The sequence below is a fragment of the Etheostoma cragini genome, chromosome 10 (genome assembly GCF_013103735.1).
Source record: "Etheostoma cragini isolate CJK2018 chromosome 10, CSU_Ecrag_1.0, whole genome shotgun sequence".
In the NCBI taxonomy this organism is placed as follows: domain Eukaryota; kingdom Metazoa; phylum Chordata; class Actinopteri; order Perciformes; family Percidae; genus Etheostoma; species Etheostoma cragini.
Window position 1 is genome coordinate 17,263,730 of NC_048416.1, and position 9,747 is coordinate 17,273,476.

The 9,747-nt window shown below is 40.0% G+C and overlaps 1 long non-coding RNA gene across 1 annotated transcript; it reads right to left on the reverse strand.

Annotated features, from left to right (window-relative positions):
* Positions 1-229: 229 nt before the first annotated feature.
* LOC117952188 lies at positions 230-9,044 on the reverse strand. The gene is made up of 3 exons (XR_004658334.1): positions 9,035-9,044; positions 1,098-1,108; positions 230-287 (listed from the first exon to the last, which is right to left on the reverse strand). It is a non-coding gene; the product is annotated as an uncharacterized LOC117952188 (long non-coding RNA).
* Positions 9,045-9,747: the final 703 nt, after the last annotated feature.

Consider the following 9,747-nt stretch of genomic DNA (forward strand, 5'->3'; position numbering starts at 1 on the left):
TATCACAAACACGGTCGGTCAGCGAAGGCGCAGCGGTAGCCGTCGATGCCATAACGTGCTCGTATGACAGAGTGCACGGACCGAAGCTTTGTGACTAGCGTCTAATGATTAGCATGCACTTTATTACCGCTGCTGCCGTACAGTGAGTATCTTCCTTGAACTTACGCTGCAACCAGGTGCTCAATTTAAGGCACCAAGTGCTAAACGGCTTCCCGTCTCCACCCTTTTCCTCTTGGCCTCTATTCATGCCCAGCGCCATTTATTTTTAACTCCTTTCTCAACTAAACCTCACACTGCATTCTCGCCTTTTGGCAAGGACCCGCCCTACTTTGCATCTGATTGGCTAGAACTCCTTTCATTGGTAGGAGGAAGTTCGATGATTGGTTAAACCTAGCGCATCAAAAACAAATCCCATGTGTTCCATCCCTGTTAAAATGGAGCTCGCAGTCACTCCTGCACCTCTATTTTTTGCAAAATGTTGAATATTTATATTTAATTTAAAATACACTGATTGTAAAATATTAAGTTACTAGACAAAAGGATTAAATCTGATAAACATAAACCAATCTCATAAATAGCTAATTAGAGTCCGGATCGGCCCAAATCTTGCTGTCGGAGCCTGGTCCGTGTCCAACAGATCAGTAACCGATCCCGGCCCGAGCCCAACAGGCATTAAGATATTCATGTCCGAGCCAGACAGTTAAAATCTCATTTTTTTCCCATACTAACAACACATGTAGGCTACGTTTTTGTATGAGACCCTGCTTTTATTAAGCGACTGTCGGAAGGAATTCGTAAATGTCATCAGATGAGCGCATCAGCGCACGTTAATAAGCTGTTTAATTTAAAATGTTCAATGTGTTAACCTTTCCTGATTGCTTCGTTTCCGAACGTGATCAGAAAACCAGAGAAGACTCGTTACCTCCAGGGCCGACGTTGTAAAATGAATAACGTTGGGATTAAAATCCTGCTCCTGGTGAGCAAATTAATTAACTCGGCTTTCAGTTTGGGGTTTGTTTCGGAAAACGCACACACTGTGTACAAAACTTAAACTTATTCCACCAACTCTCCTCTGGTCGCATCTACAACACATCTACTTCCTCTTTCTCTCTCTCTGTTCTGCCCGCTTTCCACTCACATACACACAGACGCACTGAGCTCTCTTAAAGGAGCCGCAGCACCATTTTACAACATATGCCTTATCGCGCTGATGTGACCGAGCCCGACCCAAACCAGAACATCATTTCTAAATATCCGTCCCAACCCGACCCATCGGGTACCCATGCCTTAAATAGGGCTGGAACTAATGATCATTTTATTTATCGATTAATCACTTAATTATTTTCTAGATTAGATGTTCGGTTGATAAAATGTCTGAAAATTGTGAAAAACATGAATCAGTGATTTCCAAAGCCCAATATAACATCTCCAATGTCGTTTTGTCTACAACTTAAAGATATTCCTTTAATAAAAGGAGTGAAGAAACTAGAAAAAATTCACATTTAAAAAACTAGAATCAGAGATACTTATTTTTCATATAAAATGACTAACCAAATCTTTTAATCAAAAATAGTTAACTAATGAATTAATTAATTGATCTTTGTAGCTCTGAAATGCTCTGTAGCTTTGAAAATCACATTAGTTAATTTTTTTAATTTATTTTTAATCACATAATCAATGCACCCACAACTTGTCTAATTACGGTTTCCTATCTACAACAACAAACCGTTTTGATTTTAGATCAACTAACCCTCCTAGTTTTTAACCAGTGATGTAAAAGATAAATCTACCCTAAAACACCCAACAGCTTGCCTTTACAAATGTTTATGTTAGCCAGAATATTTAACCCCCACAATGAACCACCACTAAAAGTTAATGGATGCTTTGATTGAGGTGTCTAAAGCGTGTATTTATTTCATTTGACAGATTTTCACCAATCATTTCTGTCCCACTAATGCCGCAGATATCAATCATGTACACGGTTATTAGAAATAAAGGGATGAAATGGCAATGACGTGTTAAATGCTCCAAAAGGACATGTGTGTGTAACACACACACACACACACACACACACACACACACACACACAGACATTACCACCCCAGTCCACTCCCACCTCACAATGGCCATCTCAATCGTCTGTGTTGACACCTATGGAATTGATTTCCCATGGCAGCACGGTCCATCTATTGCCACAAACATTGGGCTGCAGTCACGTCATGTTGACACAGAACACAATCACTTCTGCTTGTCTGCATTGTTCCTGTGGCACAATGAAAAAAGACAAGGACTAGAGGATGTCCGGTGGGATGCGACACATCATCTCTGAGATTCAATGTTAACCTCATTTTGTCATTAGCACTGAGACGCTTTTTGTCTGCACAACAGACAAGGAGAAAAAAAGTTCTGTAATCAAAGGCTTTTGCTCCCCAACACACACACACACACACACACACACACACACACCCACACACCCACACACACACACAAACAGAGATTGAAGAGCGACACAGCCTATTTCAATTCCAGAGGAGGAGGCTTTAAAGACTTTGGTTTGTCAGTTGGTTGAGTGTTGTTGAAGCTGTGACACAACCCAAACAACGGCATATGAGGGGCGTGTAGTGGCCAAAAAATTAACACACCCTGTGCACTCTATTATTATTTTACAACAAACTGGCAGGCTACATTCACCCAATTTTAATATTATCCTTCAATTTAATCCTAGAATCTATTATCATCTGGTGAAAACACTCCGATTTAAAGGTGAGATGTATTTACATCCAAAACAATAGTCGATAAGACAAATGCCTCATCGATGATGCCGCACCACGAAATCAATTAAACCCACTGGTAGGTGAGAAATAATCCCAAAGAGGGAAATGTATTTATGATGGTCGAGCTTGTCCAATTATAATGGCCTTGCTGTGCAAATATAAGATGCATACATGCATTTAAAAATCCGTTAACACTGGGACACAGGTGTTGGTATTGCAATGACAAGACATTCAATCAGATTTTAATCATTGCCCACACAGGCGTGTTTACATACTTCTTTGTCTTTGCTTTAACACACAGTCATATTTGCACTGCTGTCATTGCTTTGTTTGAAACGTCTGGCATTTTTAGTTATTGGAGAGACATGTTCTCACATGCTCTCTCCCCTATATGCCGTGTCAGAATGTGAGAAAATAAATATAGCATAAAACTTTCAGCCGAAACTTCCCTATTTTTTTCAATCCAGCATTGAGTCCTGTAGCCTTGCACTTCAATAGCTCCATACTCCTTCATCCGTCCTGCACTGATATTTGCCCAACAGTTTATTCTATGTTTTCTCATTCAGGGAACTACATGGCAAAGCGACATAACATTTTGTAATTGTGCACACTACACAGCCTGCTCAACCGTACAGTTCAACCCTAAAGTTGAGTTTCTTCCGACAAGCAAATTTCCATAAAAATGTTGTTTTAAATTTTGCATGAGTGTGATCTAAAATTGGTTTTCCATTTAGTTAAGGTGTGTGCTACTGGTATTTTTTTTTACAACAAAAGATGCAGCAATTATTAATGAAGGCATGTCTAGCAGGTAATTACAACACTAATTTGGTCATGGTTGACTGGTCAACTATCTGATTTTTTTTATTGAACCGATTTGTTTAACCTAATTACCCCTATGGATGGAGAGCGAGTCTGCTAACAGTTGTAGTTTATAAAAAGCTCCCTACCACAGACTTCTCTAAACATCAGTAATTGGTGCTTTGGCATTAGAATTACACATTTTCTTCTGGAAAGGTTTGACCGTGGGGTAAAATGCAAGGTGTACATTGACATGTAGATGGATTCAGTGATAAAAAACAGAGGTCAGTGATAAAATACATATGTAATGTGCTATACACATGCAGTGACAAGTGGAGATATTTGCATGTATCTGCACAACTGCATGAGCCACAGGCATTTACTTGTCTGCTACTCATATTAATGTGGACAAATGAAAAAGCAACTAAGTTTGTCTGCACACAATTGACTGGGAGTCATAAGGCTGATCAAGGCTGCCAAAGCCAGACAATGGTTGATTGACTGTAATTGAGTCTTTCTTTATTCCAGCAACATATGTAATAAGTTTGCATCCACACTTCACTTACAATTCTTTATGCACTAGGGCTGAACAATATGGAAACACATTTAGACCAATATTGCGATTAGGTAGTGGTTAGCATTTCTTTTCCTTATCCGACGTCCTCTCTCTTCTTCCTTGTCTGTATTATTGTTGTTGTTTTCTGTATCTACTCTCATTCGCACGTCACATGGAGCACACGGCAACACATGTCAAGGTGTTTTCTAAAATTGAGTTCCATTATATTGCTATCAATTTGAATTTGATTAATTGTTCAACACTATATGCATTTAATCAATATTATCTATTTGATTATGTTTAATCTAATGCTTATGATAACAAATGTAGCTTGATCTAAATGTATTGACAGAGGCGCAGAATAAGAGGTTAAAAAAAATTAATGCAATTTTAAATCAATCTTGTGCAGTGACATTCTACACATGCAGTCAATATACATTAGAGCAACATCTGCAAGCAGGGACATGTGTTTGTTACACTGCTACGCCAACATATGACAAATTCTATAGGCTCATCTTTTAACTTTCCTTTAACTCATCCTTTGCAATAAGGCGGTCAATTAAAGCTGTTGAGGCTTTTGCTTTATGTAAGCTCTGGTCTCCAAGATATTCAACAGGAATATTCAAAGCAGAAAGGTAATGCCTTCACACATGTGCATACAAGATGGTGTGGCTAACAGATGCTGGTGAAAGTTAAACTATGTTTGCTTTGGCTTTTGCCATCACTGCCATAATATTTCAGAAATAAAAACTGGGATTGTTTTGTTCTTTTTGTGTGCCAACTTGCAGAAGAATGAAAGTAATTCTGGAGGTCTATGGTCTCCACCAAATTAAACTGACAAAAAGATCACAAAAAATATGTCTATTGTAGTGTGGGATCGCATGTAAAACTCCCCGTACTGAACCTCTCCTTCTACTGCCGCACTAAGCGAAGCAAGGAAGTTCAACTTCCCCGAAGCAAAACCGAAATTTTCAACATGCACAGGCGGGAAAATAAAGCCCTTGATCTTCATTAATATACTGTACGCCTTGAAAATCCATTTAAATGTGAAAATGCAGATTGTTGTTGTACACAAACCGCTAAAACAAATATTGAGAACATAGAAATAAAGAAATCAAACAATTGGATCTAAACAGACTGATTGAGAGATAATACAGGCAGCACTAGTTGAAGCTTCCATATTCTAACATTATGTACTCTGACAAAGTTTATATTTATTATGCTACCGTTGTCTGGATTAATGCAGTACGGGATGTCCCTCATCTTTCGCTCTCTTTGTGTTACCGTTCTTTGGGCTACCCCAATCAAAGCATCCATTAACGTTTAATGGTGGTTCATTGTGGGGGTGAATTATTCTGGCTAACATAAACATTTGTAAAGGCAAGCTTTGGGGGATGTTAGGGTAGCCCAAAGAACTCCGTTCGCTACGGGAAACAACAACCGCGACCTCCGAGCTAGAAAGCTACATGCTTAAAATGACAAGTTTTAAAGAGCAAACAAGACAACAAGGCGGGCGTGCTTGGTTTTTCGTGGGAATGATTGTAAAGATTTACAAAGAACGTGTTTACAGCATTTACTCTCTGATCGGGACGTCTTGGGACAGATTTGCGGGGATTTGCTACGGACAAAAGACACCTGGCCATCCACTGGTAAGAACAAATTATGTTTAACCCTTTATACACCCTTTATATATACTTTTATTGTCCATATTATTCATGTAGATTTGTTTGTTTGTTATTTTTCTTTATCACCCTGTTTTGATGCACAATGTTTATGTTGTGTATTATGTCTGTAAGTTACTGGGACCTTGAATTTCCCCTTGGGGATCAATAAAGTATCTATCTACAGCAGAACTCAAGCACCAACTACTGTCAAACCTTTAAAATTCTTCGTTTCAATTTCAATTTCCTCGAGTCATCCCAAAAGGATCAATAAAGAGAAGTCTAAGTCTATCACATGAGTTTAGATTATAATCATTTAATTTTGAAGAGCATTCACCACAAAGACTGACTTCAGCACCTCTTTTTAATGCACCAGGCCAAATATGGTGCTAAAATACGTTTTCAAGGCAATTTAGAAGCGCGGTGTGTTACTGAAAGCATGTCTGTAGTGTACTGTAGGCATGTCTTTCCTAATTTACTTAATATAAGTGCTTAAAGTTATTGTAAGCTAACTTAACTTACATACCTGCAGACATTTCCTGAGGTTGGACATTGGACATGGCATTTTGACCGCTATGTTCGATCCCTTGGACATAACCGATTTTGGAATTAAATGTTTTTTACATTTCCAGCACTGGAACGTGTTTTAATCCGTAGCCATAGTGGCAACTCTTAGACAGCTTGAGAGGTAATTTAAATGTCAGACGGGTAGCGCTGCAAATTCAACAAGTGAAACGAATCAAAAGCAACAGACTAGCATCAAACCCAATATAATCTTCAACATTTTCATAGTCAACTGTAATTGAATTAAACATTTCTTCCCAGTAACCTTTATTTTGTAACATATGTCTGTAACGCCGTTACACAAAACTATTTACTAGGGCTGGGCGATATATTGATACAAGAAATATATCTATATATTTTTAAATGTGATATGGAATTAGACCATTCGAATGTATCGATGTAGTTCCAATTTTAGCTGTGATCCTTGCTCCAAGCCAGCTGCTGACCCAGAGCTCTCTGCTCCTCGCCCCTCTTCTTTCATGCACAAAGAGGGGAGGGGCAGCAACAGATACTCAGCCACTCTTCAACAAACATGGAGGAAGCAACAACGTCTGCGCAGCGTGCGGAGGAGGACTTGGTTCGTAAAAGAAAAAGCAAGTGGCTCAGTAATTGGGAGATTGTTTTGGATTCAAAGTATCAGATGAGCAACAAAATCATGTTATATATAGGGAGTGCCATAAACAAGTTACAGCCAGGGGTGGAAGCACTACAAATCTGTTTCACCACCTAAAACAGTGGCAAAAACTGCAATACAAAGAGTGTGAGAAACTGTGCACTGCAGAAGCCCCAGACGCAAGCCATCGGCAACCCGAAAAAGTTCCGGCCCCGACAAAGCTCACCGCAAACTTCATTTTCCCACAGTGTGCCTTATGAAAAGAAAAGGGACAAGTGGTGTACTATAACTAAAGCGGTGTCCTATCACATTGCTTAAGTTATGGTCCCTGTTGAAACTATCGTCCGTGTCGTATTCAAAACGCTGCTGACAACTATGGACACGGGATACGAGCTTCCCGACCGCAACAACTTTCCACGAGACGCACTGCCACAAAACGTACAGCGAAGTCAAGCAGAGCCTTGCTGACCGGCTTGCTAACGTGACCCATTTTGCGTTGACCAGCGATGTGTGGTCGAGCAGGATGTGTGAGCCTTACAGCGTGGGAGATAATAAAAAAAACAGCTTGTCTCCAAACAAGTTATTTACCCCAGGATCACACCGGCGAGCATATAGCTGAGGCCCAATTGCAAGCTGGAAACTCCAACTAAAGCATCTTGTTGCTATAACAACCGACAACGAGAGCAACATTGTCAATGCAGTTGAGCTGAACGAGTGGCTGAGGTCACGCTTGGCTATTGGTGTGTGCAGTATTTTACTTTAAACAAAAACATTCAGATGTTTGTTTTTCCTAATGTTCCTTTGTGTGTCTGTCTGCAACATTGTGTTTTATTCTGCCGTCTTCAACCGCTGAGCATTTAATTATGAACCGGGTGAAGAAACCTGTTTATTCCTTTGATTTTGCAAATGTTCACTATAATAGCCGGTTTCAATAAAATTACTCCTGACATGTCATATTTGGTTTTGACTAAACATTTGCTCTCACTTTGCAGAAAGAAATATCGGGATATATCGTATATCAATATTCAGCCTTAATATATCGGGATAGGACTTTTGGGCCATATCGCCCAGCCCTACTAGTTACTCCCCAACCCTGCTCTGAAATTGGATGCCCTTCATTAGCAACTAGTGAGAAATAATAGTGGAACTCTTCCAACGGTAACCCTGCCTCCAATGCTGGCAAACCGCTCTCTCTGTCGTCCACACGGTCATGTAATGACAACCCCACATAAGCATTTTTAGGCATTAAATAAATGATATTTAATAATTATTCCTTGGCTCCTATATAATTGCATTGCATTTTATTTTAATGACTGTATTGAAACGGATACACAGTTTAAATACCGTTAGTTAGCAAAGGTGCCGCCTTTCCTGGCAGTTCTGGCAGCAAGATAACCCATTAGAACGTTAGAACAGAACTGTACTGTCTTCTTCCCTGCTCAGACACACAGAGACACACACACTGAAACTTCAACATGCCAGTTTCTCACTGCCTACCACCTAATTAAGGCCAGTCCTTGCAGTTTCAGCTCCAGAGATAACTTCCCCGTCTCCTTTAAGACAGTCCAATACAATGAGTTAGTTGTATTTTCAGAGCATGCGGTTAGCTGTGGTGCCTTATTTTTAGGGGTGAACACCTGCATGTTTGACATCTTGTACAGTTTGATACTACTTCTCCAAAATGGCTGAAGAAGTCTGTTACCTTATAGAAAGATGTAATGTGGCACCAAGTCAAACCCAGTACACAATGCTGTTGAAACAACTTGCTTTCCCATACACCTCCTAGAACGTGCACACTTATTTTAAAGCTGTAGCCTAGATTCATTGTCAACCACTAATCAAACATTATATTTGTAATACCATTATAAAAAAACACCTACATGCTTGCTCATTAGATATTTACACAAACAGCATAATGTCGAGTCTCTTCCAGTGGACTGGGATCGTTTGATATGCACATCTTCCTCCATTCACTGATCAGCCTAATTAACATATTAATTGTTTACTTGTGTCCTCACTCTGGTTTCCAGGGTGTTGCCTAAGATATGAAGCATGTTTCTGGGCACACACACGCACCACTTTGTGTGTTCGAGTGCCATGTGTGTGACCGAGAATGTGCAAGCGCACAAATGTTTATGCATGACGTTGTTGTTGTCTGCCGTTGCCGGAACACGTGCGTGTGCGCAGGGGTGTGTAATCAGAGCCGCTTCGGAACTTTACAAGAAGTCATTAACAGTCAAGACTATTGTGCAGACACCATGATTTCAAAGGTGCTCCACAACAGCTTGTGCGGCGAGGGCTGATTGAACCAGAGCACTTGAAAGGGGGAGAGAGACGTCAGGTTCGCAGCATCCTGTCGCGGCCCATCTGCCTGTCTCTCTGTTACTGCCGTCACTCTCCTTTGTGAGGAGGAAGGGGTTTGCAGATCAAAGAGCAGCCATACTACTTTGGAGACAGAAACAATTAGTAAGGGATCTGGTGAAAGGTGGCATAGAGGTGAACCCCGTTCCATGTACCCAAAAATATATATGGACATTACTGGGCAGTACTGTATTCCAACGACTGTATTCCACATAGAGACTCTGTATATGAATCACACATTTTTAGAAAGCTAAAATATTTTAAGCTATTAAGAGCATACAGCAGTGCAGTCGGACTAAATTCACCTCATTGCACTTTTTTTGTAGGGCTGCACAATTTATCGAATTTTAATCACAATCAGGATTTTGACTTCCCACAATCAAATTTGCGTGATCAAGCGATATTTTGGAAATGCGTCAT